Here is a 24,369-nt window from a genome sequence, read left to right as displayed (position 1 = left end):
GCCAACAAAAGCCTTAACAACAGCAGAAAATTCAGAGCTGTGTTGCGGAAGCTGTTCTTTCCGCCCCCTACCCCTTTCTTCTAATAGAAGAACAGCAGGAAGAGAGTTTATATTTTAAAAGACACCCTCCCCCACCTTCCCTCCTACTTCATTTTGGTAAGAAAGTGTTAACTATTGAGGAAACAGTTCTCAATGAGTCTTGCGTTCCTTGGGGTGTCTTCTATGTGTTCCTTTTCAAGGCTGTCAGTGCAGGTTCTGAAACAACTCAGAATAGAGTATTCCTCTAAATGTAAACATTTAACTTTGTGCTGAGGAGAAAGCAGGAACCAATCAAGGAAAGGAAAATCCTTTCTCTGCCCTCTTCTTTTCTCTTTCACGGTAATTAACTATACTCAAATGAAAATTAAAAGTTTGGCGGAAAAGCTCCCTTCTTTCTTTTTCTTTAAATAGGGGCATCATGGTTCATTCCAGCCATTTAGAGCCCTTGGTGATTCATAATTCAACTGGAAATTAATAAAACACAGCCCGTTCTTGGAAATGAAGTTCGGATTCAAATTTGGATTCAAATCCTCTTGTTTTGGAATATATGACCTTTTTTTTCCTTTCCTTTGTGACAGTCAATTTTAAATGATGTCACTTCAAGGACATTTTCATTTCTCCCACAACAAATTACACGAAACACTTGCCTGTAAAACCGGCTCATTAGCCTGCAAAATTATACTTACTGAATGGCTTTCATTCAAAGTAGAAATGGGATTTTTAGTAGGCAATTTCTGTATTTTATAAAGATAAAGCAATGTTTGATTGCTTCTTCCCAGCTGTTTTGCTTAGTAGTTACAAAAAGAAATTGGATGGGGGGGGCGGGGCGAAGAAGGTAATATGGGGGCTGGTTTGTGAGGATGTGCTTAAAAATAAATGTAGAATTAGGAGACTAAGGCAGAACTTTACGGAGCAACAGTGCCTGCAGCTTCTCCGGGCTGCAGTGATTTGTCCTCTGGATGTCTGGAGAAAAGCTCTGAAAAAAGTGAGGGAGCGAGAAAAAGGAAAAGAAGGAGGAAAGCGAAAAGGCGGCTTCGCAGGCTGCATGCAGCAGCCACCGCGAGCTAGATGGCCGAGGTGCTGGGAGTTGCTGGAAGGAGCAGCTCTTCAGAGGCGGGGAGAGGGAGGGTGCGCAGCAGAGCGCCGGAGAGGAGGGAGGCAGAGGCCACGGAAGGGTCAGCGGGGCTGCGGCGCCGGGCTTGGGGCCTCCAGGCGGCGCTGGCCGCTGGGCTCGGGAGAGGGTGAGCGCACCGGGCCACCCGCGCCTCCTGCTGTCCGCGCCTGGGGGTGGGCCCCGGGCCGCGAGCTGCGGAGTCTGGGAGGGAACGAGGCTCCGACTCGCCTGATGGATTGACTTGGAGATGGATCGAATTACACCATTTGCCGTGCCTCGATTTGTTTTGCTCCCGCTTCGTCCTGCTGCTGTGGCTGCTGCTGACACTGCTGCAAGGACTGGAGTTTCGAGATTATAGCGAGGAAGCCAAGACCTGAGACAGAGGGATATATATGTGTATCTTTCATTTTTGTTTATTTTCATTTTTCCTTCAGCGTGACAAGCTTTTTGTGTTGTTTTTGTTTTTGTTTCACCAGCCTTCCCCCATGAGGTAAGAAGACCCTCCTGTAAAGACTTGCTAATGCTCTGAGCGCCTGGTGGGGAAGGGACCCAAATCTTCAGAGCCTGAATCAAAGCCCGTGTGTGTGTGTGTGTGTGTGTGTGCGTGTGCGTGTGCGTGTGTGCGCGCGCGTGTGTATGCGTTGTCACTGGAGAGTTGATTTCTTTTCTAACCAGCTTTCTCCGCCTGCGGTGCAAGAGACGCGCAGAGGGCTGGAGAGGTTTGGCGGACCGGTCAAAACAGGCAGAGCTGGGGGTTGGGGAGGAGGGGCATGTGGACTTGGAGCCCCCCCTGCATTGTGCAACCCTTTGGGGAAAGAATAGCGGAAGAAGGGGGCAAGTGAAAGTTTCTTACTAGGCAGCGCCAGCTCCGCGCTCCCCCATACGTTATCAGGGGCAACCCAGTCCCCTTCGGTGACGCGCACGGCGTCTCCAGCCAACAACAGAGCAGAGCCAAGGCCAAAGGAGCCGGCTGCGCGTTCGGCCGCCCTCCTCCGCCTGCTGGCCCCGGAGCCGACGCTGGGACCGCCGGGGTCGGGCAGCGCCGGGCTCCGCTGGGAGCGGACGGGCGAACCCTCGCCCGCGCCTGGAGAAGGGGCGTAGCGCAGCCGCAGAGACCCGAGCAGCTCACCGCGGACGCTGGCTACCTGTCAGAGCTCTCCTGGGTTGGACCGCCCGGGTGGAGCGCCTGGTTGGGGATCGGGGGATTCGCCCACCCCTAACCTCTAGGATCCAGACGGTCTCCTGCCTGGAGAGTGGCCACTGCCTTACCCTCCTTCACCCCCTGCTGGCGGAGCGCGCCGCGGGGCGGGCTCTGGGCCGGGAGCTGCCCGCCGCCCACCCCACATCCCACCCGGCGCCCGGGTTTCTCCTCCCGGCCACTCTCCCCTGCAACTTTCCGTGCTTTGTTCTCCGGCTGGTAATGATTTACGGAAGCGTCTTGGACAGGGTCTCCGCCAGGCGGCAAGAACCCGGCGCTGAGATGTGTTACGTTCTCATCTACCCATCAATTATGGATGGAAACAAATAAGGAAGAGTCAATTTTGCATGAGCCCCTTTTCTGGCGGCAAGAAGCGTCCTGCAGCCGGGAGGGAACTGCCGCTCGCGACGGCAGCCGCTAGCAGGGGGATGGTGAGGAGGAAGGTAGGGAAACTTTTATTTCCAGTCTTGACAGTGATGTTTGTTCCTGGTCTGCAGAAACTGATACAGCAGCCGCCTTGGGGAGATTTGGAAGGGTTTAAAGCTTCCTCTATCGTGTCTAACATTTGGATTGAAATAAAAGGTCATAAAGGACTTGAAGGTGTGGATGAGAACTGGGTTTGAAAATTTTTCTGCTAAATCGACTCTTGGGACCAGTGCTGCCAGGTGATTGTTTGAATCCTGAACTTGTGAAAAGCTAAATGTCATGGAGCCAGTGCGGAATAAAGTAGCGGTATTAATTACAGCATTAGAGGCGGTCAGGAGAGTGCTCCCTGTTCTGAAGTGACCAGTCAGGCAAGTTCCAGCATCTCAATTCCTCATTGCTCTCAGCTGGGTGATTGTCACACAGAAGGGACAGTAGATCATTATTGTAGATATATAGACTTTGTAAACAGTAATTGGACTTATGTCTATCTCTATGGGGGACTACTTTCCCCTTAAAAATAGTGGTAGACTTTATGGTTTCTTGTGAAAAAGCGTCTAGGGCAATTTTCTCAAGAACTTCTGGCTGCTAATAATTTTAAGTCTACAGTATCTTCTTGATATTTGGGGCTACAAAATGTATTCTTTTGTTTATTTCAAGGCTGAAGTCCTAGGAAAGGTTTATCATTTTTCTAAATTGAATTGGTCTCTGCCCCTCAGAGTAGGAGAAATACTTGTTTAGAGAATTTTTTCAATGTTTCTTCTTGGTAGAATTGAAAAGTCATCTCAGACAGCTCAAGGTGAGGATTTTACTATCCTTATGATGGTTTAAACAATAGGTTTTGATGCTGGTTTATTCGTATTGTTAAAAAAAAACCCTTAACTCACTTAGGTATCTAACTCAGGAAATTAAGTTGTGTGTAGTCATGTTTAACGTAATAAGTGGCAACCATATTCTGTCAGGCTGGCAAATATTAAACAAACATTTACCCTGCCTTAGATAAATAGAAGTTACCAGATAAGCTCTGAGATTTGGGCCTATATTAACCTGAACTTAAACATCTGAAGGTAAATAAACTATAGCTCTGTCATAGCTGAGTTTTGTTTTTTATAGTTAGTGTCTGTGCTTTGATTTAGGTCTCTAGAATGTGCTCTCAGACAGTTAAATATATAACCCTAATATTTCCAAAATACGTGGTTTAGCAGACCATTTTCTTCCATTGGCACATTTAGTTAGATTAACAACCAGCAACTATTTCCTATTGGCTCCTGTCGAATATTGCTACCTGTCTTTGTTTCTACTGAGGAAGCTACACAGATAACCTTTTTGGGGGGAACGTTTTTGTGATGCAGGAGAGCGCTAGGAATACTGTGACAATACTGTGACTTTCCCATCACCAAACAGCTGGTTAACTTGAGTTTGATTTAGATTTGTGGGCATTCTGCCCTCTTCCTTTTTTTTTTTTTTTTTACTCTCTAATAGCACCATCTGGTCACGTCTCTCCTGGTTTGATAGATTTGAAAGATGGCTGTGACGTAAACCTATTAGTCCTTAGTGTGAGGGCAACTTAGAAATTCTGTGGACTTCAGTTCACTGGCTGCTCGCTGCACAGGAAGGATCTGTCCACTAACTGTGCTCGGGGTAAGTGGGCCCCCGATTTGTGTGTGGTGGTTTCTGTTGCTTGAAGGGCACATAGGCAGACAAGCAGAAATCAGAGCTTTGATTCACAAAGATGCCCATAATTGTTAAGGACTTACTGAAACTAGAGAAGTTCTTCACTTTTTACTGCTCCATCATAATGAACCTTGGTAATTAGCTTAGTCATTGTTCTTGCGTGTGAATTTCACTAAGCTACGAGGAGTGAAAAATACATCCGAAATAGGGTCATTTTTTACCTTTCTGATGCATTTTATGCATAGTTCAGAGCCTGGCTGAATGCCTAACCATTATTGGTGTAACTAGAGGAGGTGAACTCCTTCCTTAGCATATTGCAGGATAAAATATTACCCTTTATTTCAACTAATAGACTTTAAACCGGCACATTTTAGATTCATTTCTAGAGGAAGCAAGAAGCACTTGGGATATGCCAACCACTCAGTATTTACTGAGTATTATTGTTTGCAAAGAGCTATGCTAGCCAATGTTCCAACACCAGGTGAGGCAGACATTTTTCTGTATGTCCAATTTAAGTAAGAATGAAAAATAAAGTATAGCAAAACATATCACTAAACAAGAATGTAAATATGCACCCTGTTTTGGGGAAGCATATTATTTTATCCAAGAGATTTTTAAATCAAGATTATTCATACCCAATATTTATAGTGGTCTAGTCTTTCTGCCATCTTTTACAGCTTTTCTGACTTTAACACTAATAATTCAATGTACTATTAGTGTAATTCACGTATCGAAGGTGTCATTAGAGCCAGAGATCTCACTTTGGGTGGTGGCTCATGTGAATGGAGACATAGTGTTACAATCTACCAAAGCCAGTATCTTAGATTGTCGCTTATTTTGTGAACTGCTGCCAACTTCCAGTTGGGGGGAAAAAGTGTGTTTTGATTTATTCCAGTGACACATGGAGAGAATAAAAATCATATAACTATATTAAACATATCATAATCCTTTATAGTTGAAGTGACTGTTGTCTGGCTGACTTTTCTTCTTTTAGCCCTTGACAACAGTGGCAGTGCAGCTGATAATTGAAGCTGCTTCCATTCGTCCCAACGGGAAAACTAGAAAATGTTCTTACTTTGAAAAGCAACTGTTGATGTAACCAAGAGTGATCAAATCAGTGGTCCACATAGATACCACATGAGGTGTACTTATTTTTCAAACTTCTCTTTTCTGTTAAGCTTTTGTTAACTCACCGAGATTAGCATTTTAACAACCCTGAAGTGAACTTCTGCCATTCTCTCTACTTGGACACAGTATGTAGATCATCCATCATCCTGTCCTTGGCTACAACAGGCTGCTGGCTCCATCACCATTTGGAGCTACACAGAATCCATCCGACTGTGAACAGCACAGCTGGCTACAGCAATTTTTTCTTCCACACCACTGGCAGCATTGTCTGGCTGCGGTAACTAAAGTTAACACCCAGAACGGGAAGTTTCTGTTGTTTGGCAACCTGTGCCAGGTCCTGCATCCAGTTCTGGAGGCACACCTGCAAAAAAGGCCCTGCTGTCTTGCAATGGTGTGTTCCACTTAAGAGGGGACTTGCTCCAACCTTACGCGACCCATAGGAAAGCCTCTTTAAGCTCGATACGATTAAACCACCAGAAATACAGAATTAGAAGGAGTTGTTCAGACACCACTCATCCTAGACCTTCAGAATTTACTCTATTTGAAAAGAGGAGGAAAGAAATGAAGTAGCCTTTAGCTTTCCCAAATGACTGAAAGCGGAAAAGACTTTGTCTAGTTCTTTGGCGAACTGAACAGGTTACTGCTTCATCCCTTTTCACAAAGAACATGTGATATGTCTTAATTATGGGGTCCATGTCTAATAGTACCCACTACATTATCATTGTTTTTCTTGTTTATTTGTTTGTTTTTATTAAGTGAGATTTGCTAGAGTAGTTATTGCTTATTAAAGCAAGAATGACATGAATTTGTTCAGGTATGTTGCCAAGCTTTAAAAGAATTATAATTAGAAGTACTTCTTTTGGGATTGGATACAAGAAGGGAAGTTTGATGTGCCTCATGTTCTGGTGGGAGATAGTCTTCTTGATTCCTTCCCTAATATTTATTAATGAAATCAGCCACAAAACAGCTAGGATAATATTGTGGAGGATAAAAAAAAAAAATGAGTATTTTTTCTTTTTCTTCCGCCCTCTAAGTTTTTCTAGCTGGGCTAATAATCAAACTAAGACAGAGTAATAGGAGAAAATCTGATTTTAATACCTGCACATGGAGAATTCACAAATGCATGAAAATTCCAAAGACAGTGAAGCAACATCAGGTAAATATGAAACTTGGGGCAAAGGAGAAAAGAGGGCAACTGGGTCTTAGATTTCAGAAATGAGAATGGGTTACAGGTAGTTGAGGAAGAGCAGAACACATGTGGCAGGCAAATTCTTGCTAGGCAACTCAGAAAGTGAGACACAGCGGGTATCTAGCCAACAGGCCCCTGTCTGAAGCCTTCCTATTTACCATACTTAATCCAAATTAGGCTAAGGCAAACATCCTATAATTCCCTTCCCGAAGCAGGTTTTTCTGTCTGAGTCTTTTAAGCGGGAAAGAAAGGAGGATCAAAGGTTCTGAGTCTTTTGTTTCTTAATAAACAGCTTAAAATCAGTATCCCAAAAGGCAGCTTCAGGATGCCAAAACTTTGGCCCTCTTCAATATGGTGATGCTGCTGATGATCATGATGATGAAGAGAAAGAAAACAGCAGTAACCGCAATACCTACCACTTGTTAGTCTGCTTACTATATTCTAGGCACCATACTCAGATTTTATCTCCATTATATCATGTAACCTCCAAACAGCAAACAGAACCAGGTAGGTTCTATTATCATCAGTGCTTTAACAAAATAGAAATTCATACACCTGAGAAGTGAAGTCATTTTCTTAAGGTCACACAGCAGGGAAGTGTTTAGTCAGTATTTAAACTTTGTCTGCCTGACCTCTCAGCCCATGGTTTTCATCACTGCTCTAAATCGTTTCCTGAAACCTGGATCATTCTTTAATTTTCTGAGTCCCTGATATTTTTGACATTTGTTTTTCAGTAAGAGTAAGAAGGAGATTTTCATACTGAATGAAATAATATGTACAGAATGGGTATGCTCTTAAATCTTAATCTTTCTCTGAACTAAATCATATTGTTGTACTCTTCTTTCATTTTTATTCCTGTTGGCCAAATAATTATGGCACGTTCTTCTTTTCAGGTGGCCTAAAACTGTTATCTTCTCCCGTCATTTTTCTCCATGTTAGACTTTCCTGTCCAAAATTACGGTGGCATAGGACAAATGGCAATATTTATCACTCGCTACAAAAAAGTGCTTCTGCATCAGGGTGTGATCGACATTCATTTCCTTGATCGTGGCGGGTGGAGATCCATTATGTATCCTTGTCCCATTTCCCAAGAGTATTTATGGGCCCCATTAGCAAAGACAGTGAGAGCTACAGCTAGCCATTTGAGCATTAGTGGCACCAAGAGGGCAAGTGTATTACTGAAGTTTGACTGTGTATTATATTGTAATACACGTTTTTGTTGGTTATGGTTGTGGAAGAATCCTTTTACCTCTGTGAGTCATCACACACATTGTTGAGAAATTGTCACCCATGCATCAGCATTTTTTTTGTTGTTCTTTTTTTTCAAGATTCCCATGGGAAGGAGAAAAAATATATATACATTGCCACTACATATGATGCTGAAATTTAAGGTTTTCCACATATATTTATGGGAAGGAAATATGGGTTTTTAAAAGTCCAGTATATTGGTACATGTATAATAAGGCCTCAGGAAGATCTGCAATTACTTAGCCTATTATTGGAGTCTGTATTTAAAAATAAAGTCTGGAGTTTCTACTCAGCCAAGGAACTGGCACATATGAACCAAAGCAGATGAAGCTCTTTAAGAAAATAACACTTCCATTCCCCTGGAGCCAGCTGTCAACAGACCAGGGACTCAGACCCCCCTAGAGTCTACTTTGGCCTGGACCTCACTTGTCATTCTAAGACTCTCTGGAAGCTTTATTGGTCTTCAGAGTTGTCTACATTTATCAGTAAGTCCTTGTTTGGATAATTGGTAGGTTAAGTAAATATATTTTTAAAAGCTACAGAAGGAGAAGGAGGAGAGGCCGAAGAAGAAGGAATAAAGAATGTGGCAGTTGTTTCTGTTTTTGTCATTGCTGGGGTAACCGTTTGTTCATCCAGCTAACTTCTACCAAGTGTCTGCTCGGTACAAGTAGGTGTCAGGGTGGGGAGAGGTTTCAAAGAGGAACATGACACGGTTCCAGAGCTCAAGGGTCTTGCCGAGTGGTGTAGAAAAGACGAGGTAAACACATAGCCAAAATAAAATGACGAGTGTTTTAAGTGCCAGAAAACATACACACAGACCTATGGAACCTGAGAGGAGTGAGAGGTTATTTCTGGCGAGGGTGGTCAGAGAAGGTTTTGTGGAGCCACTGATATTTGAGCTGGTCCTTGAACTAGGTAGGATTTGGACAGGTGGACAGTGAGGGAGGTGGTGAGAGGGAGGGCATTCCAGGCATAGAGAACAGCTTAGGCAAAGGCCCTGGGGTGGGGTGGGGGTGGGGATCTAGATCAGTTGTCCAAATCTGAGTCCTAACCTAGGACAGACTTGCATTTCAGGTGTGAAGAGGCAGTTTGCCATGCAATTCACAAATACTTATTCACCGTCTCTGGTCTACTGTACTTAGCTATTCAGCAGATGACTCCGCTGCTTAAGCCATCAGAATGAATGAGATTGATCTTGTGACGATTTAGTAGATCGTTCTGTGGAAACAACTAAAACCGCCATGGCAACTGCCAACTGGTTCAGTGTCACACATGAACGTTGGAAGGGATGGCACGATTTGCCTCAAATTACCCATCAAGATGGTTTCTTCCCACAGTGTTGTTAAGGAGAAACAAACTAAAAGGTTGCTGCCTCATCAGCTTAATCTTAAAAAAAAAAAACAAAAAAAAACTTGATAAGACTCTAGATATAGAATCTATAATAAAGAACAAATTGCATAATTTACGGGGATATTTGGTGGTGGGAGAAGGGAATGCAGAGATAGGAAATAGAAGAGAATAGAAACATGTTGAAACTGTGACAATAATATGAGTTGGACTCAAGGTGCTAACTAGACTGCTGGCCCCAAGAGGATAGATTGCCTGTCCCCCTCTGTAAGTTAGCAGAGTGAGTGACACATAGTTGACATGCAGCAAATATTTCAGTAAATGTATTAATTGAGTTAACTTTTTATTACATTGCAGTTAGAGCCTATGGTGGCTGGTAAACTATAAATAATGAGATTGGAGCTATTGACTGCCTTTTCCTAATAGAGCAAAAAAAATAGCAGTTAAGGACTTTGGAAGTTACTACTGCTTCCTTTTGGAAAATCTCAACCTTGAGTATCCCTCGGGTTCAGCACCCCTATCTGTGTCTCAGCTTTCAGGATAAACCCAACCCCCATCAGTTGCTCCCCAAGATCATACCTTACCAGCTGCCTTGTCTTCTTCATCCCCTCAACCATGCTCATCCCTACTTCAAGCTGAGCTGTTTGGGTATGAGGGTTTCCAAGCCATCATTAACCCCTTGAGCTAACATGAATTGTAATCAACCCACAATTTAGTGGAAATGATAAGTAAGCTTCATGGGAAGAAAGACTGGAAGTTTCGTGTAGTGTTAGCATGCTTATTAGAACACATAATAAAGGAAAAATAAAATGAAAATGTTTACATTAGGGAATGATTAAGCCAATTGCTTTGTGAAGAATTGCCCCAGGAGTTCAGTTTTCCTTGATATATTTAAGTCTTTTATAAGTTAATAGTTATATGACAGATAGTCTAAGAGAAGACTCTTAAATCTGAAAAATCACTGCCAATGAAAGATCAATCAGAAATAATAAAATAGGTCAGTGGGAGAAAAGGATTATGCACATACAAATTCAGTATCAGGAACTTTTCAGGAACATTCCACTGACTTAAAGCAGAGAGCATGCTGAGTCTGGTAAGCAGTCTGGCTCCCACCCAGTTACTCCTTAAAGTGAAGAGAGTGCTGCCTGCCCCTGCGTAGAGCACAGTTGCCTTCCAGACAGGACCTAAAATAAACTGGCCTGGCTCAACTGGACTAATAATAACAGCTAGCACTTACGGTGTGCTTACTTTGTGCCATGGCACTGTGCCTAGCACTTTAAATATCTAATTTAATTGTCATGTTACCCCTGAGAGCATAGGACTCATAGCTAAGAACTAGCATTTATTGAATACTTACTATTCTTCTAAGTGCATATATTAAATTATTTGATCAGCATTCTATGAGGTAGATACTATTATTAATAATATCCTCATTTTACACAGGGAGGAAACTGAGGGACGGGAAGTTAAGTAATTTTCCCAGGGTCAAACAGCTAATGAGTAGTGGGACCAGGGGTCTTGGATCCACGAGAAGCATTATGATAGGGGGCTTAAGAACATGAACTCTGGAGCCCGATTTTCAAGGTATGAGTCCTGGCTGCATGACTAATAAACTGTGTGATCTTGAGCAAATTACATAACATCTCTGAGCCTCAGCTCCCCCACATAAAAGTTGGATGATGATGGTAGTAACCACCTGGTAGGGTTGTTGTGAGACATAAATGAATTAATATTTGAACAGCACTTAGAATAGTGCCTGGCAGGTAGCGAGTGCTACAAATATGTCAGTGTCTGTTAACTATAAGTAAATGCAGTCTGGCTCCAGAGTCCATGCATTTACCCCTTGTAACTATGCCATCTTTTCACCTGTGATTTTGTCCTATTTCTTTAACCAGTACATAAACCTTGAAGCCAGTTTCACAGCCAGCTACCCTCCATCCCCACTCACTACCCTTGTCACACATTCAGCCAGATTAGAAAGGGGAATTTGGCAGAAGTCCAGTGGCCTGGAGATTTACCCCAGACCTTGACGTCTAGTTGTATATCCTTGACCCAGATATCAGCTGTTTCAGGTTCATGATGGCAGAAGTCTGGCTGCCACTGTTGGTTGTGTCGAAGGACAAATGTAAATGATCAGCATGTGTTCTATGCTGGTTGGCCCCTGGGCTGATGAAAACCTGAATAACACCTTGGAAATTCAGGCACACTCATAGACCATCCTTACCATCACTCACATCTTTGATATCTACCAGTGGTCCTCAAACTTTAAAATTAATCAAAATCACATGGGGTTAAAATTCAGATTCCCAGGGCCCCAGCACCTGCGGGTCTGGAATGGAGCCCAGGAGTCTGCATTTTTAACAAACACCTCAAGTGACTTATGCCACGTTTTGTCCCTTAACCACACTTTGAGAAATGATGCTCCAGTGCAGTCAGAGTGTAGATTCCCATCCAGGCAAGGCACTAGACTTCAAGGTTAGTGTTGGCAGGCCACTAGGTAATAGATCAGAAACTCTTTGCCTACAGCAGAAGGAGAATGGTTATGAGCTGAAGGCTTCCTGGCTTGCTCACGAAAGAATAGAGAAAGTAATAAAATCTGCTCAAAGCTAAAATGGTCCCCCCACCCCCCCACCCCCACCCAAGTTTTCAAAAGATATTCACAGTGAGTAGAAATTAAGAAAGAAAAAGGGCACTCACTTATTTCTGGCCTATATCATTTCATAAATGGAGTCCTGGGCCAGTATTCATAGCAACATTTTTTGATTTAATGATAAACTGAGATAAGGGTAATCAAACTTCATGCTTCAGGGCATAAGGTGATTGCCTGCTGTGGTCAGGATGGAATTTTTTCCCTTGTGTTTTGCACAATTGACTAGATGCATTAGAGAGAATACTTGGGCTGTGCTTAGAGGAGCGGGGGCTAGAGGCCCTGGCAGAAAATTCCACTGGGTGAGATCATACAGGAGATAGCTGGTTTGCGATGAACGACACCATCATCATTTGGCTCATCGTTTTTGTTTCTTCTGAAGATCCTGCATTCCATGCATGTGTGTTTCTGTAAATCCCACAGTGAGGTTGAGAGCCTACTGTATTTGGAATCAGATGACCCTGACTCCAACTTTGGCCAACAATACAGTCTCTGGGTGACCTAGGGAAAGCACTGCCCGCTTGAAGGCTGACTGAGTCTCCTCATATGTGGCCTCATAATTATAGTGAGCGTCAGATAAGACAGTAGAGGTGAAAGTGCTTCGTAAAAAACAGATATGTGCTGCTCAATTGTAAGGTATTATGATATATTGAACTACACTTTATAAGCCACCATTTATTGTAATCAGCAATATATAAATCCCTACACTATATAATGATATCTTATGCTTAAAAACAGTGAACATATATTGAGTTCTTAAAGTTTTTACCTGCCAGGCGCTGAAGTATTTTATTTACATTCTCTTATATAATCTTCATATCAACCCTTTGGGTCACATACTTCTTTTATTCTCATTTTACCAAGGAGGACACAGATGTTCAAGGAGCGTCAGTTTCCTATTGCTGTTTTAAGAAATTTCCACAAACTTAGAGGCCTAAAACAACACAAATTGATTACCTTACATTTCCGGAGGTCACAGGGCCCAAATGGGTTTCACCAGGCTAAAGTCAAGGTGTCAGCAGGGCTGTTTCTTCTGGAGGCTAAGGGATGAATCCATTTCCTTGTCTTTTTCACCTTCTAGGGAGGGGCTGCCTTCACTTCTTCGCCTGTGTTCCCTTCCTCTGTCATCAAAGCCAGCCATCATCCCATGACTCCGATTTCTACTTCTATAGTCATATCTCCTTCTTGGACTGTTATGCCTCCCTCTTTCATCTTTTAAGGACCTTTTGATTACCTTGAGCCTATGCAGATAATCCAGAAAATTTCCCGTATTTTAAGATCTTTTATTTAATCACATATACAGAGGCCCTCTTGCCATGTAAAGCAGCATATTCACATATTTGGGAAAGGGGGCGTTATTCTGTCTTCCACAGTTAAGTACCCTTCTAGGAAAACACAGTGCCAGAGTCAGAACTCATACCTAAGCCTCTCTGACTTCAAAGCCCATAATCTCAATCACTTACTATAAAACCTCCTTGATTCAATCAATAGAAGAAACAGTAAAATCCTAGAACATAAGTGGTGAGGAGGGCTCTGTTCCTTCTAAAATAATCAATTCGGGGGCGGGGGGGGGCTTTTAAGTATAATCATTGTAGTAACAACACAAAATTAACCTTACAGATCTTTGTCCTACTTTGTACTAAGCATACTATATATAGTCAATTCTTTCTTGTGAGAGTGAATATTATTTACCTAATTAAATGAATTTACAGGGTCCCTGAATCCACTTGTTTTTTATGGGGTGACTAGATAAAGAAGGAGCATTTGGAGGACTATAGGAAAGTGTTCTAATGGAGCCACCAGTTCATCAAGATTGGTTGATAAAAGGTGATAGAGATGAGCCAGTCATCCTTGCTGGGTCTGGCATTGGCTCTGGTTTTGCTGGTCTCTTGGCCAACTGGATGGGGTTTCTCAGGTAAGAATACCCCACCCCATCCACTGAAAGCCAAGACCACCTCTAGGTCATGGGGCTTGATGTCTTCAGAGGTCAATCAGAAAATCAGGAGCTTGTGTTCTGTTAGGTTCCAAAGAACTACAGAAAGTTATCAGAGATCTCTCCTCACTCTCTTACTTCATCTTTCTCTTCTCTTTGCCACACACTTAGCTCATCTCTAAGGTTTAATGCAGTTTTAAAGTTCAAAATGTGCACCCATCACTGACAAGGCTGCCAGAGCAGTTTGAAAAAGGAGTAAGAAAACACAGCTGTAAGTCTGGAAACCTAGCCTGGCTCAACTATTAGCCAACCAGATATCTATGGACAAGGCACTGGCTTTGCTGGCCTTAGTCTTCTCATTAGAACAAAGTGAGGTGGGGATGGGTAGCACAGAGCATCTAGATGGTCTCCAAGCTTCTTTTTAGTCGTAGAATTCCTTAATGCTATATATATATTCATGTTTTAATGACCTAAATAGTAGAGTCAAATCTAACTCATGGTGCTTTAAAAAGCATGAATCTCATGAATGTGCACATAGCTATCTGTAAAAAGAGACAGACACACAAATAGTCCAACTTCTCAAATTTATTATTGCTATTTGCATTTTACAGCATTTGCCCTTTTCTTTTGGGATCACTTAAACTTCATTGCTGCTAATATAGTTTTTAGACTCAATTTTCAGACATATATAGATAATATTTTCAGTTAGCAGTAATTGCACCTCATTCAGCTCTCAGGGGTTGGATATGCTACCGTTGCACAATTTCTCTGTAATTTTCAGTTCCATCCCTGAAGAGCCATCCCCCACTGAACATGTATGTAGGACAGATAGGGCAAATGAGTTTCAAAGTAGAAAGCCAAACCTAACTGCTTAATAGTAACTGCCGAAGTCTGTGTTGTAGAAATTTGTGGGACCAAATTCAAGGTCAAGGAGAAAAAGGATACCTTGATTGATTAGCAAATGCTTCTATGACCACCTAGATTTTCAAATTTGCTAAAAGGGAAGGTGCATGGTAGCCCCTCTAAAGCACATTTGCCATCTTTGAGTCAGTATTTTCTTTAGAGACACATATCTCCCTTAAAACACTTACTCATTAATGGTCTCCGTACATGTCGATAAGTATTTAATGCAGACATTATCTAGCACGATTTCTCAGCTAGCCTCAAGAATAGAGTTTTGAATTATCTGACCCATGAGAAGGAAAATAAGTAACTCTCAATGGATAAGGAAATTTGGTAATGATTACTTTTCCCATTTGCTATCTTTTGTTACATATTACCTGCTACAGGTAACACCTGCACCATAGGTATATAAGTGTGGGTAGTTATTAAAATATACCACTACCACACATATACACAAACACATATAGAGATTTTAAATAACTTGAAGTCTTAGGTGGGAATCCTGCCCTCTCTGCTAACTAGATGTGAGAAACTGTGTATATCACTAGTTTCTCCAAGAGTCTTAGTTTCCTTTTCTGTTATGTGGAGAAAACAGACCTTATCTTAAGAGATGTGCAGTTAATTAAAGTGAATGCTTGCGAATTGGCCAGCATTGTTCTTAGAACACAGTAGGTAGGGTTTGGCTACAAACAATAGAAAACTCAACTCAACATTACTTAAACAATGAGGACATATTATTTAGTCATGTAATAAAAAGTCCTGAGATGAGGTGGCTCCAAGATTGGTTAATTCTTTGGCTCAACAACGTCATCAAAGACTCTCATGCTTTCTATGTTCTCTGCTCTTCTCAGCCTGTCAGACTCTCCTTAGCTAGCTCTTTTCATGTTCCCAATAATACAGGCACATTCCTGGTGAGAACTGAGCAGACCAAGAGACCACGTCTTCCTAAGAAATCTTCCTTAGGAATCAACTTCTCCTAGGTCTCTGCGGATAGAATCATAACACCTTCTCATGCCCAAAGCCTAACACAGTCTTGTGCAGGGGAGTGGAACCACCACTACTACATATGACTTAGTTGGAAGAAACTTACTTACCAGTGGATACAGAAACAAAAATCAGCATTTTGTTACAAAGTGTTTTTATTTATATATTGTTATATATGTATATTATATATATATATATACAGTGTATATTACATAAACATATTCATGAGTGTGTTCAAGCTATAAAACTTCGGTGTTTGTCCAGAAATATTTTTCTGCCATTATTTGAAGATTTTTACATACCTAGAATAGAATTTTCATTTAATCAGGCAATTAAAAATATAAAAGATAAGACATTGGAAGACAATGTTACAAAAAAAGTGGACAGAATTAAAAATGAATTGCCTTCACTATGCTTCCATATTTTCCTTTATTTTTTTTCCTGTATCTTGTTTTAAATGAGAAACAAGGTACCCCTGCTAGATTAACACTTTGAAACATCGTAATAAATATAAGCCATAATTATGAAGGCACTTTTATTTCTTGATAGGTAGACAGAAACACTAATTCTATTCTCTTCAATGCTGAGACATTTCATAATTATAAATTCACATTTTCTTATGGTTCCTACTTCAAAAGAACCAACCATTAACCCCTGAAGCTCTAAAGTTAAGGTTTCATACATTTTGGTTACATATTGTAAATGCTATATCTATGGAGGAAATTTACTCACTTTTTTTTTCTTTCTTGTGCCTTAATGAAATATATTGCAGGTGACCTAAGTGAAAATCGTAGCCAGGCTCTTCCTTCACTCTGGACTGTTCAACTTTTTCCTGGTCCAATAATGCAATAAATCAGTCCTCAGGCCCCATAAAATATGGGTGAGGAGGCTCTGTCTTTGTTCAGCTTTGTACCTGTCTTTGTACAACCGATCTGCCTTTGCAGTAAGCTGTAAAATTAACCACCTAGATTTTCAATATTGGAAATTTCTACTTTTAGTGTTTTATGGTTGCATTTTTGATCACCGAAATGAAACTTCACCCAGACCTTATCAAATAAAAGTCTCATTCCTTAAAATCAGCCCTTGCAGTGTTTTCTCTGTATAGCCAACCTGCACTATTTTCCTTCAAAAAAACTAGTAGTCGCTAGGAGTCCAAAAAGTCCTAAGGTCAAATTCTAATCCTGCCACTTAACCTCTTGGAGATGTTATAATGTCTTTCTTAAGGAGGAAATATATACGAAGCACTTAACATGGTATCTGACATAATAAAAACTCTATAAATTGTAGTAGTTTTAAGATACCCAGCAATGTGTGAAACATTCATATCTGAAGGGCTTGTAGATTTTGCATATGGATAAGTTCCATAAAACATCTGGGTGGCTACTTGTAAATGCAGAAAGACACAGAAAAAATACACAAATTCTGATAAGAAGCTGGCATTTCTCAAGCACATAAGCACAGTAATGCTACCACATGTACACATTGCTACTCATATTTTGGTCATGGTTCTGGCAACTTATTTGTGTCAGGCTGGAAAAGTTGATTATGTCGTGAAGTGTTTTCAGATTATGAATCGTGACACTTAAGTAATGGACCAAGTGCTCATGGTGACTGTATCAACCTGACCCTGGGTCTTAGTAGTAATTTTCTAGGTGTATTCCTTCACTCATTCATTTATTCATTCTTTTATTCATCCAACAGATAAGCTTTGAGCATTTTCAATTCCAAAAAGCCTTTCTTCCCCTTTGCCTTCAAAGTGTCAAAGCCTAGTAAATAATGAAATAATGAAATAATGAATAATGAAATAAAAAAATGAAATGAGGGTCTGTTTCATTGATATGTTAACCTGTGCTGTCACACTTGGCCCTATGCCTAGAATGCTCTGCTGTAGCATATCTTGAAATTTTAAATAGTTTTTGGAATAAGAAGCCCCACATTTCCATTTTGCATTGGCCCCTGCAAATCATGTGGCCTGTTCTGATTGCTCTTTTTCACCGATTGTTTTTCTTCTGTGTTGATCTGAGTAGACAGACATGAGTTGGAAAGTCACAGACTCTGGACCTAAGTTCCCACTGTATCACATACTCAGGCAAGTCACTAATTTCTCCGGGCCTTGTTCTCTCTGTAAACTAAGACAGAATAGATGTGGTCTCCAGAGTCACTGCTGGTAGTCTTCACACTTCAAGACAGTAAGACAAGTGTAAAACAATGCCAGGCCTGCCTGGATTTGGACGATAACTGTGGTGACTACACTCTCAGAACTCAAAATTAGGACCATGGGGATTATGGGATTGAAAGAAAAAATAGTCGAAGTCAGGAGACTCTTCTTGAGAAGAAGAGCTGTGTAGTTGAAACCTTTGATCTCTAGACGAGGCCTCGTTTGGTGGCTTTACAGCATGAAATCAAATTGATGGAGCATTGGCATTATTTCATTTGGATCTGCTCTTTCCTCTCTATAGATTTTATGCTAATATTCCAGAGGGGACTTAACTCACTCCAATACTTTGGCTGCACCTTAAAAATAAGTCTATGTCCAAGCCCTTAAAACTCTGTTATACAAACATTGGCATCCACGAGAATTCTCTAATTTACAATCCTAGAAGTTTTGTATATTGTAAGATGATAATCAGAATATTTAGCCAGCCCTCTGACATGAGTACTGACCAATTAAAACAGACTCTATAACGCGGTACCAAGTGAATGCCAGCTCTGGGTGTATTCCACGTAGTGTCATACCTCAGTGTTAACTTTGAGGAAAAGTGCCCGTGTACTCATGGTGGCCCAAATATCTAGTTCTGTAGAGACCCATCTCTTCAAAGTGTAAGAAAGAGGTACCACCATTCAATCTGCATTTACTCAGTGTGAGAACCAAGTTCTTTTCTGGTTCAGTCATTCTGACACCTCCAAGAGCCCTGCCACAAATTCCGAATTAAAACTTATGGCTGTTTAATGGCTAGCACAGACTTTAGATACGAATCATTTTTTAATCAGGTCGGGATCACCAACAAATTGCAACAAATAAAGACCTTTCAAAGAAAAACAACTCTAAATTAACCGAGATTCTGCAATCATCATTTGTAGATGCACCTTCAATTCTGCCTAAAGCCACTTTCTACTCTGTCAAATTTTAGATGGCAAGAGAATTCTCCACTTCAGGTCTAATCATTTACCTAAACATTTGTATCATTAAGTGGGCCTTTCCACTTTACATGCATGCTGTCGGCTTGTTTGAGCAAAGAGATGGGGATTTTCCATAGAGTTAAAAGCCCGCAAATGGCTCCAGTGTAAGTCACAGTACCAGAAGCCAATTAAGATCAAAGCCATGATGCTTAGTGGTACAGAATTCATCGCTTAAACATTAAGCAATTTTTACTTTGACACTGATCAAGAGGTGTTAATATAAATTCTTTTAAACAACTCAAATATTTTAGGATGTATGGGTGTATATGTGAGAGAGGAAAATGGTAATTTTTTCTACCTTCTAGAGCTAGAAGTATCATGTCAGGTCCCCTAAAAGTTACTCAGTTTAGGGGTTTGTTAATTTACTTATTTTAATTTAACTTAACTGTATTTAATTTTATTTTATCCTGGTGGAGAACATCTTGACTTTCGCTCATTTTATTATGTACTATAGTATGCTTAGCTTAGAAACCTTGGAACCAAATAAAAGTTTACATTTTAGTTCCCAAGATATTTCTTCAGCCCTGACGGTTGATTGACAGATGTGTTTACATTTGTATTAGCACTGAGTGGGCTGATTTGAAATGGGCCACAGAGAGAGCTGAAGTCTGACTTCTTGTTGCTCTAACTAGAGGCAGAATTACATTATTCTTATTTGCTATGGTATTTATTTTATGACTAAGAAAAATGGCTCAATGTGACTAAAATTCTGAAATAGATTTGGTGTTCCAGCAGCCGTTTCTTTTTAAGGTGAAATGTAAACAGTTCCACTTGAAAATTAGTTTATAAAAATATATATTTAATGTTTTGCTAAATACAAATTTAAATGTCAACTTTAATAGAAGTTTACTTAACACCTTAGATTGACACTTATTTAGATCCTGGTGAAGTAGGGTGATGACTTCAGCAAAGAGCAAGAAGGCTGGCAGAGAAAGTGTCCTTACTTCCTGCCACTTCATTCACAGGGCTCTAAGGGGAAGTTTGGGATTTGAATGAACCAGGCTTTCCTTCTCCATTTTTCTCTGCATGTTTTGAGAGTAGAGAAAAAAGGCTTTAATGCCAATATTTGAACAACTGGGGTAAAAATGATTTGGGCTTTAAATATCCAAGTACACAATTGTAGTCAGTGTTCCATTTGCTTTTGCTGGTGTACATTTGACCATCGAGAAGTCTAAGCCAAGTTTTCTTTCTCCTGTGTGACTGTAATTCTTAATTTTGAATGCAGGAGGCAATCACTATATTACTAGCACCAAAGGAACAGCAGATTTTGAATTGGTATGAATCTTTGTGAAAATCGGATTAAAGTTCACTCTAAAAATAAAAATTGTTGTTGCTGGTGTTATTTTAGCACTTTATATTTTAGAAGTCCAGGAAGGAAAAAGGGAGAGGTCGGAAGGGGGGAGGAACAAAGTGAAAATTATAATATGCTAATTTAACTGCAATCTCTGAATTACCTCTCTTTTCTCTTACTGAACACCCAGAGTATAAATATAATACATAAAATGATAGAGGACTTATTCTCTAGGAAGTTACCATCTAAAGTAAGGTATATATTTCAAGATATATATTCCATAGGATCCAAGAATTAGTTCTTGTTTTCTGTTCAGCAGAAGAGCAACCATTGTCTTACCAAGAAAATGCTCAGCTTAATTGGATTGGAGGGTGATTTTATTTTTTTAATGGTTCATTTCTCCATCCTCCTTTGTAAAACGTTAAAAAATATTTTGTTTTTATAGGGGAACCATCCTAATATAAACTTTTATATAACATTTTATCTTTATCTGTTCCCTTTGAATTTTTATCTGTGTGTATCTCTGTTTTTATAAAGTTGTAATCAGCGGGCACATAGTTTTATATTCTGATTTTTCTTCCCACTTCGTATTACATAAACTAAAGATTACTGGTCTTCATTATTATCATCTAATAGTTGCATAACATTTCATAAGGCTGGTGTAGTATGCTTTTATTTTAACTACTTCTCCATGTTTAGAAATTTAACCTGTTTTCAATTTTTTCACCATGATAAGTAAGTTAACAATAATCATCTTCCTTTATTAAGGTTCTTTTATCCTCTTCTTACTTTATTCACTTAGGATAAATTATGAGAAGTAAAATTACTAAGTCAAAGGTTGGTATTATTAATGTGCATGGATGGGAGCGAGCTTGTGTGTTATACATTGCCAAATTATTTCCTAAATGGTTGTACTAGTTTATCCTGCCATGGGGAATATATTGATTTCATCCCAACTTCACATTAAATATTATCCTGTAAAACAAAAAAAGCCAGTGTAAAATTGTACCTCATTGATATAATTTTTATTTCTATGATTAATAATAAGAAACTTGATTTTAACAGATGGAGACGACAATTTAGGGACAAGTTTTATACTGTTCGACACATAGAAAGACAATCTGAAGACTGTTACTGGGGATTGTCATAGCATCTGCATTCTGACCAAAGACTCCCTGTGTTTCTGCAATATATCCATCTCTGACAGCTAATTTCGGTCTTCAGCTGATCTAAAAGGCGAGAGCAAAGAAAGTGATATTTCAGGATAGAGAGACTACATGAAAGGGTTCAGGAAAGGATTCTCCCCAAAACATAGAATATATCAATTATATAATTCCATTAGAAACCATCCAAAAACCAAGTGTTTAAAAAAATATATCATTTATTTGACTCATGAATCTACAGTTTGGACAGAGCTCAGCAGAGAGACTTGTCTCCGCTCCACATAGTGTCAACTGGAGTGATTCAACTAGGGGCTGTAGGATCCACTTCTAAGATGGCGCACTCACATGGGGGCCAGTGTGTGTGTTGCCTGTCAGCTGCGGGCTCACCCAGGGCATTAGTCCCTCTCCGCATGGGCCTCTTCGTGAAGGCTTCTCCACAAGCAGCTTGGGCTTCCTCATACTGTGGTGACTGGGTTCAAAAAGTTGCCCGGTCATTGAGTTTTGGGCCCAGAAACTGACACATCGCTTCCACCATAATCTATTATTCAAGCAGTCATACCCCAGATTCAAGGGAAGGATAGATATACCCACTTCTAAATGGGAACAGAATAAAAATATTTGAGGACCATGTTTTTAAACTGCTGTACAGTATTTCTAGCCTTTTGAGAGACTGATAATCTAGCTACTTGAACACCATGGACTGGGAGGTATTGTAGCACTAACCTCCACATTGCCTTCCAGAATACTTCAGAAGTGAGTTCTCCATTTACCTAATTCACCTTTCCTACAACAAGGAATTCAGTCCAGTGTCTCTTGGACCAATTTTTCCACTGCTAGGAATCTAGCAGTGTTCCCTCCACTCGCCAACCTTCCCCAAGATGTCAGATCTCAGTGCCTTTAATTATCTGTGTCATGGCTCTTTTCTAGTAAGATAGATGTTAGAGTGTGTAACGCATCTCAAGAAGAGGAATAACATTAAGTATATTTGGTACATTTAAACTGGCAAAATGCTTAATTTCTAATGTGCTGACAGCCATATTTCTAAGAATCTCACCTGACTGCTAAGTGGTCTATTTAGGCGTTCCTATTACTAGTGCCAGGAAATGGAAAATAGTCGAAGGCAGCTTCTTTGTTCGGTCTTCCAAAGAATATTCCAAGAAGATTACACTAAAATTACCAGAAGTGGCCTTCAGAAAAGATTAGATTACCATGGGGCAGGGGACACAGTAGAGAGGAGGAGAGTGATGCTAATAATAACAATACTAACAGCAACAACTATAATAATAACTAATACTTACTGCACTTATTTGCCAGGCACAGTTTTAAAAGCTTTCTGTGTATTAAGTCTATAACCCTCAAAACAACCCTTTAAACTGAGTCCAATTATTTTCCATTTTTTACAGATGCAAGATGAAGTAGTTTTTCCAAGATTACATAGCTAATGGGTGGTGGAGCCAGAACATTCTTAAACCCTGTTTCCTCACTGGATTGTATGAGGGTGTTTATTATCAGACATGGTAGGAAGATGAGCCATCATCCTATGGCTCCTTTGGGCTTCACACATTGACACACTATTTCATGACATTGAGGTAGAGTGTAGATGAGAATCTCATGCTTTACTCTTGGTCAGTGAAGAGAGAAAGTAAGAAAAGTAGACAGGTCTCCCAGAGGTGGAGACCTAGCTCCTTAAGCACACCCCCTGGCATCTACTTTAAGGAAGGGGTTCTAGAGGGAGCCTCTCTTTAACTCTGAAGGACCTAGGAGCCAACAGAGCCCATTGGGCCTTCCGCCTTCAGTTTGTTTCCACACGAGAGCACCTGAACAAGGAGATTCCCTGACCTTGGGGGAGGGTGGCTGCTGCATCCCTTCCCTGTCATCCCTGGAAACAACTGAAAGGATTTCATGTTGGGTCATGGATGGTAGGGAAGAAATCTCTGACCACTTCAAAGGTGGAGGTAGGAAGAAGAGGTGGAAACCAAATCCCAAGACCCAAGGAGGCAGGATCTTAACTCCTCTCTTACTATTTTATTGTTTCATAGAAACTTTATTTATTTGTCTGATACAATTACCTACTAGGTCAATAGACTGGAAAAAAGGATGTAGGGGAAATATCGCCATTTGCATCTTAAAATAACGATAATAAAATCAAGCTAAAAGTGTGATAGGATTCTTATCTAAATAAATTACAAACACCTCTTCCTCCTCTTCTTTCTGTTTCTTCTGCATTATTTTTTTCTGGTGCAGTGATTAAGACCACAGACCCTGGAAGCAAACTGACATAAACTTAGTTTTATGACTGAAAGCAGATTACCTCTTCATTTCTTCATCTGCAGATTTGAAAAAATAGCACCAACCTCCTAGGGGTACTTAGCACAGTGCCTAGTGCTTAGTTAGCTTTCGACCATGCCTTGTTGTGATCATTACTGTCTCGACTTTTCCAGTCTCCAGCATGTGCATATTATAGATAACTCCAGGTTTGTCACGTGAAAATGAAAATGAGTATGTTATCAGGGAAATTTTGCTCTCATGGAGCAGGAACGGGAAATATTTCCTGCATTGGCCCATGAACTTATATCTACTAGTAAGTCATAGATCTCGCCTTCTAAGAACTCACCATCTACTCAGAAAGACAGAAAGTAGATGGCCAGTGCTACCCCACCATGGTAAACCCATAGTTGAAATAGATGGAGTGTTGCAAAAGGAGACTAGAGAAAGAGATGGAAAAGAGCTCAAATTGGTGATAGGTCCTAAGGGACAATTATGAACTTGCCAGTCAGAGAAGCCGGGAAGGTGTTCTAGAAGGAGCCAAGGGCAGGAGGCTCAGTGGGGCCTGAGACTTACAGAATGTCTGCAACCATGGAAATAGAAATGTTAATATTTATTTGAGCAAAAGCATAAGTGATATCAG

General features: G+C 40.5%; 1 protein-coding gene across 19 annotated transcripts in view; it reads left to right on the top strand.

Moving 5' to 3' along the window:
* Positions 1–1,229: 1,229 nt before the first annotated feature.
* SEMA6D (semaphorin 6D) overlaps positions 1,230–24,369 on the top strand; it is a 53,708-nt gene continuing 30,568 nt past the window's right edge. For 7 of the 19 annotated variants that reach the window (XM_039888230.1, XM_039888226.1, XM_039888219.1 and 4 more), the window contains exon 1: positions 1,231–2,794. The gene's annotated coding sequence lies outside the window, so the exon portion shown is untranslated. Of the gene's footprint in view, positions 4,416–24,369 lie in introns of all 19 variants that reach the window. The other 12 variants (XM_039888229.1, XM_039888222.1, XM_039888225.1 and 9 more) reach the window with 4 other exon arrangements.

Source organism: Pteropus medius, unplaced genomic scaffold (assembly GCF_902729225.1).
Source record: "Pteropus medius unplaced genomic scaffold, Ma_sr-lr_union100, whole genome shotgun sequence".
In the NCBI taxonomy this organism is placed as follows: Eukaryota; Metazoa; Chordata; class Mammalia; order Chiroptera; family Pteropodidae; genus Pteropus; species Pteropus medius.
This window is presented reverse-complemented; position numbering and strand designations above follow the sequence as displayed.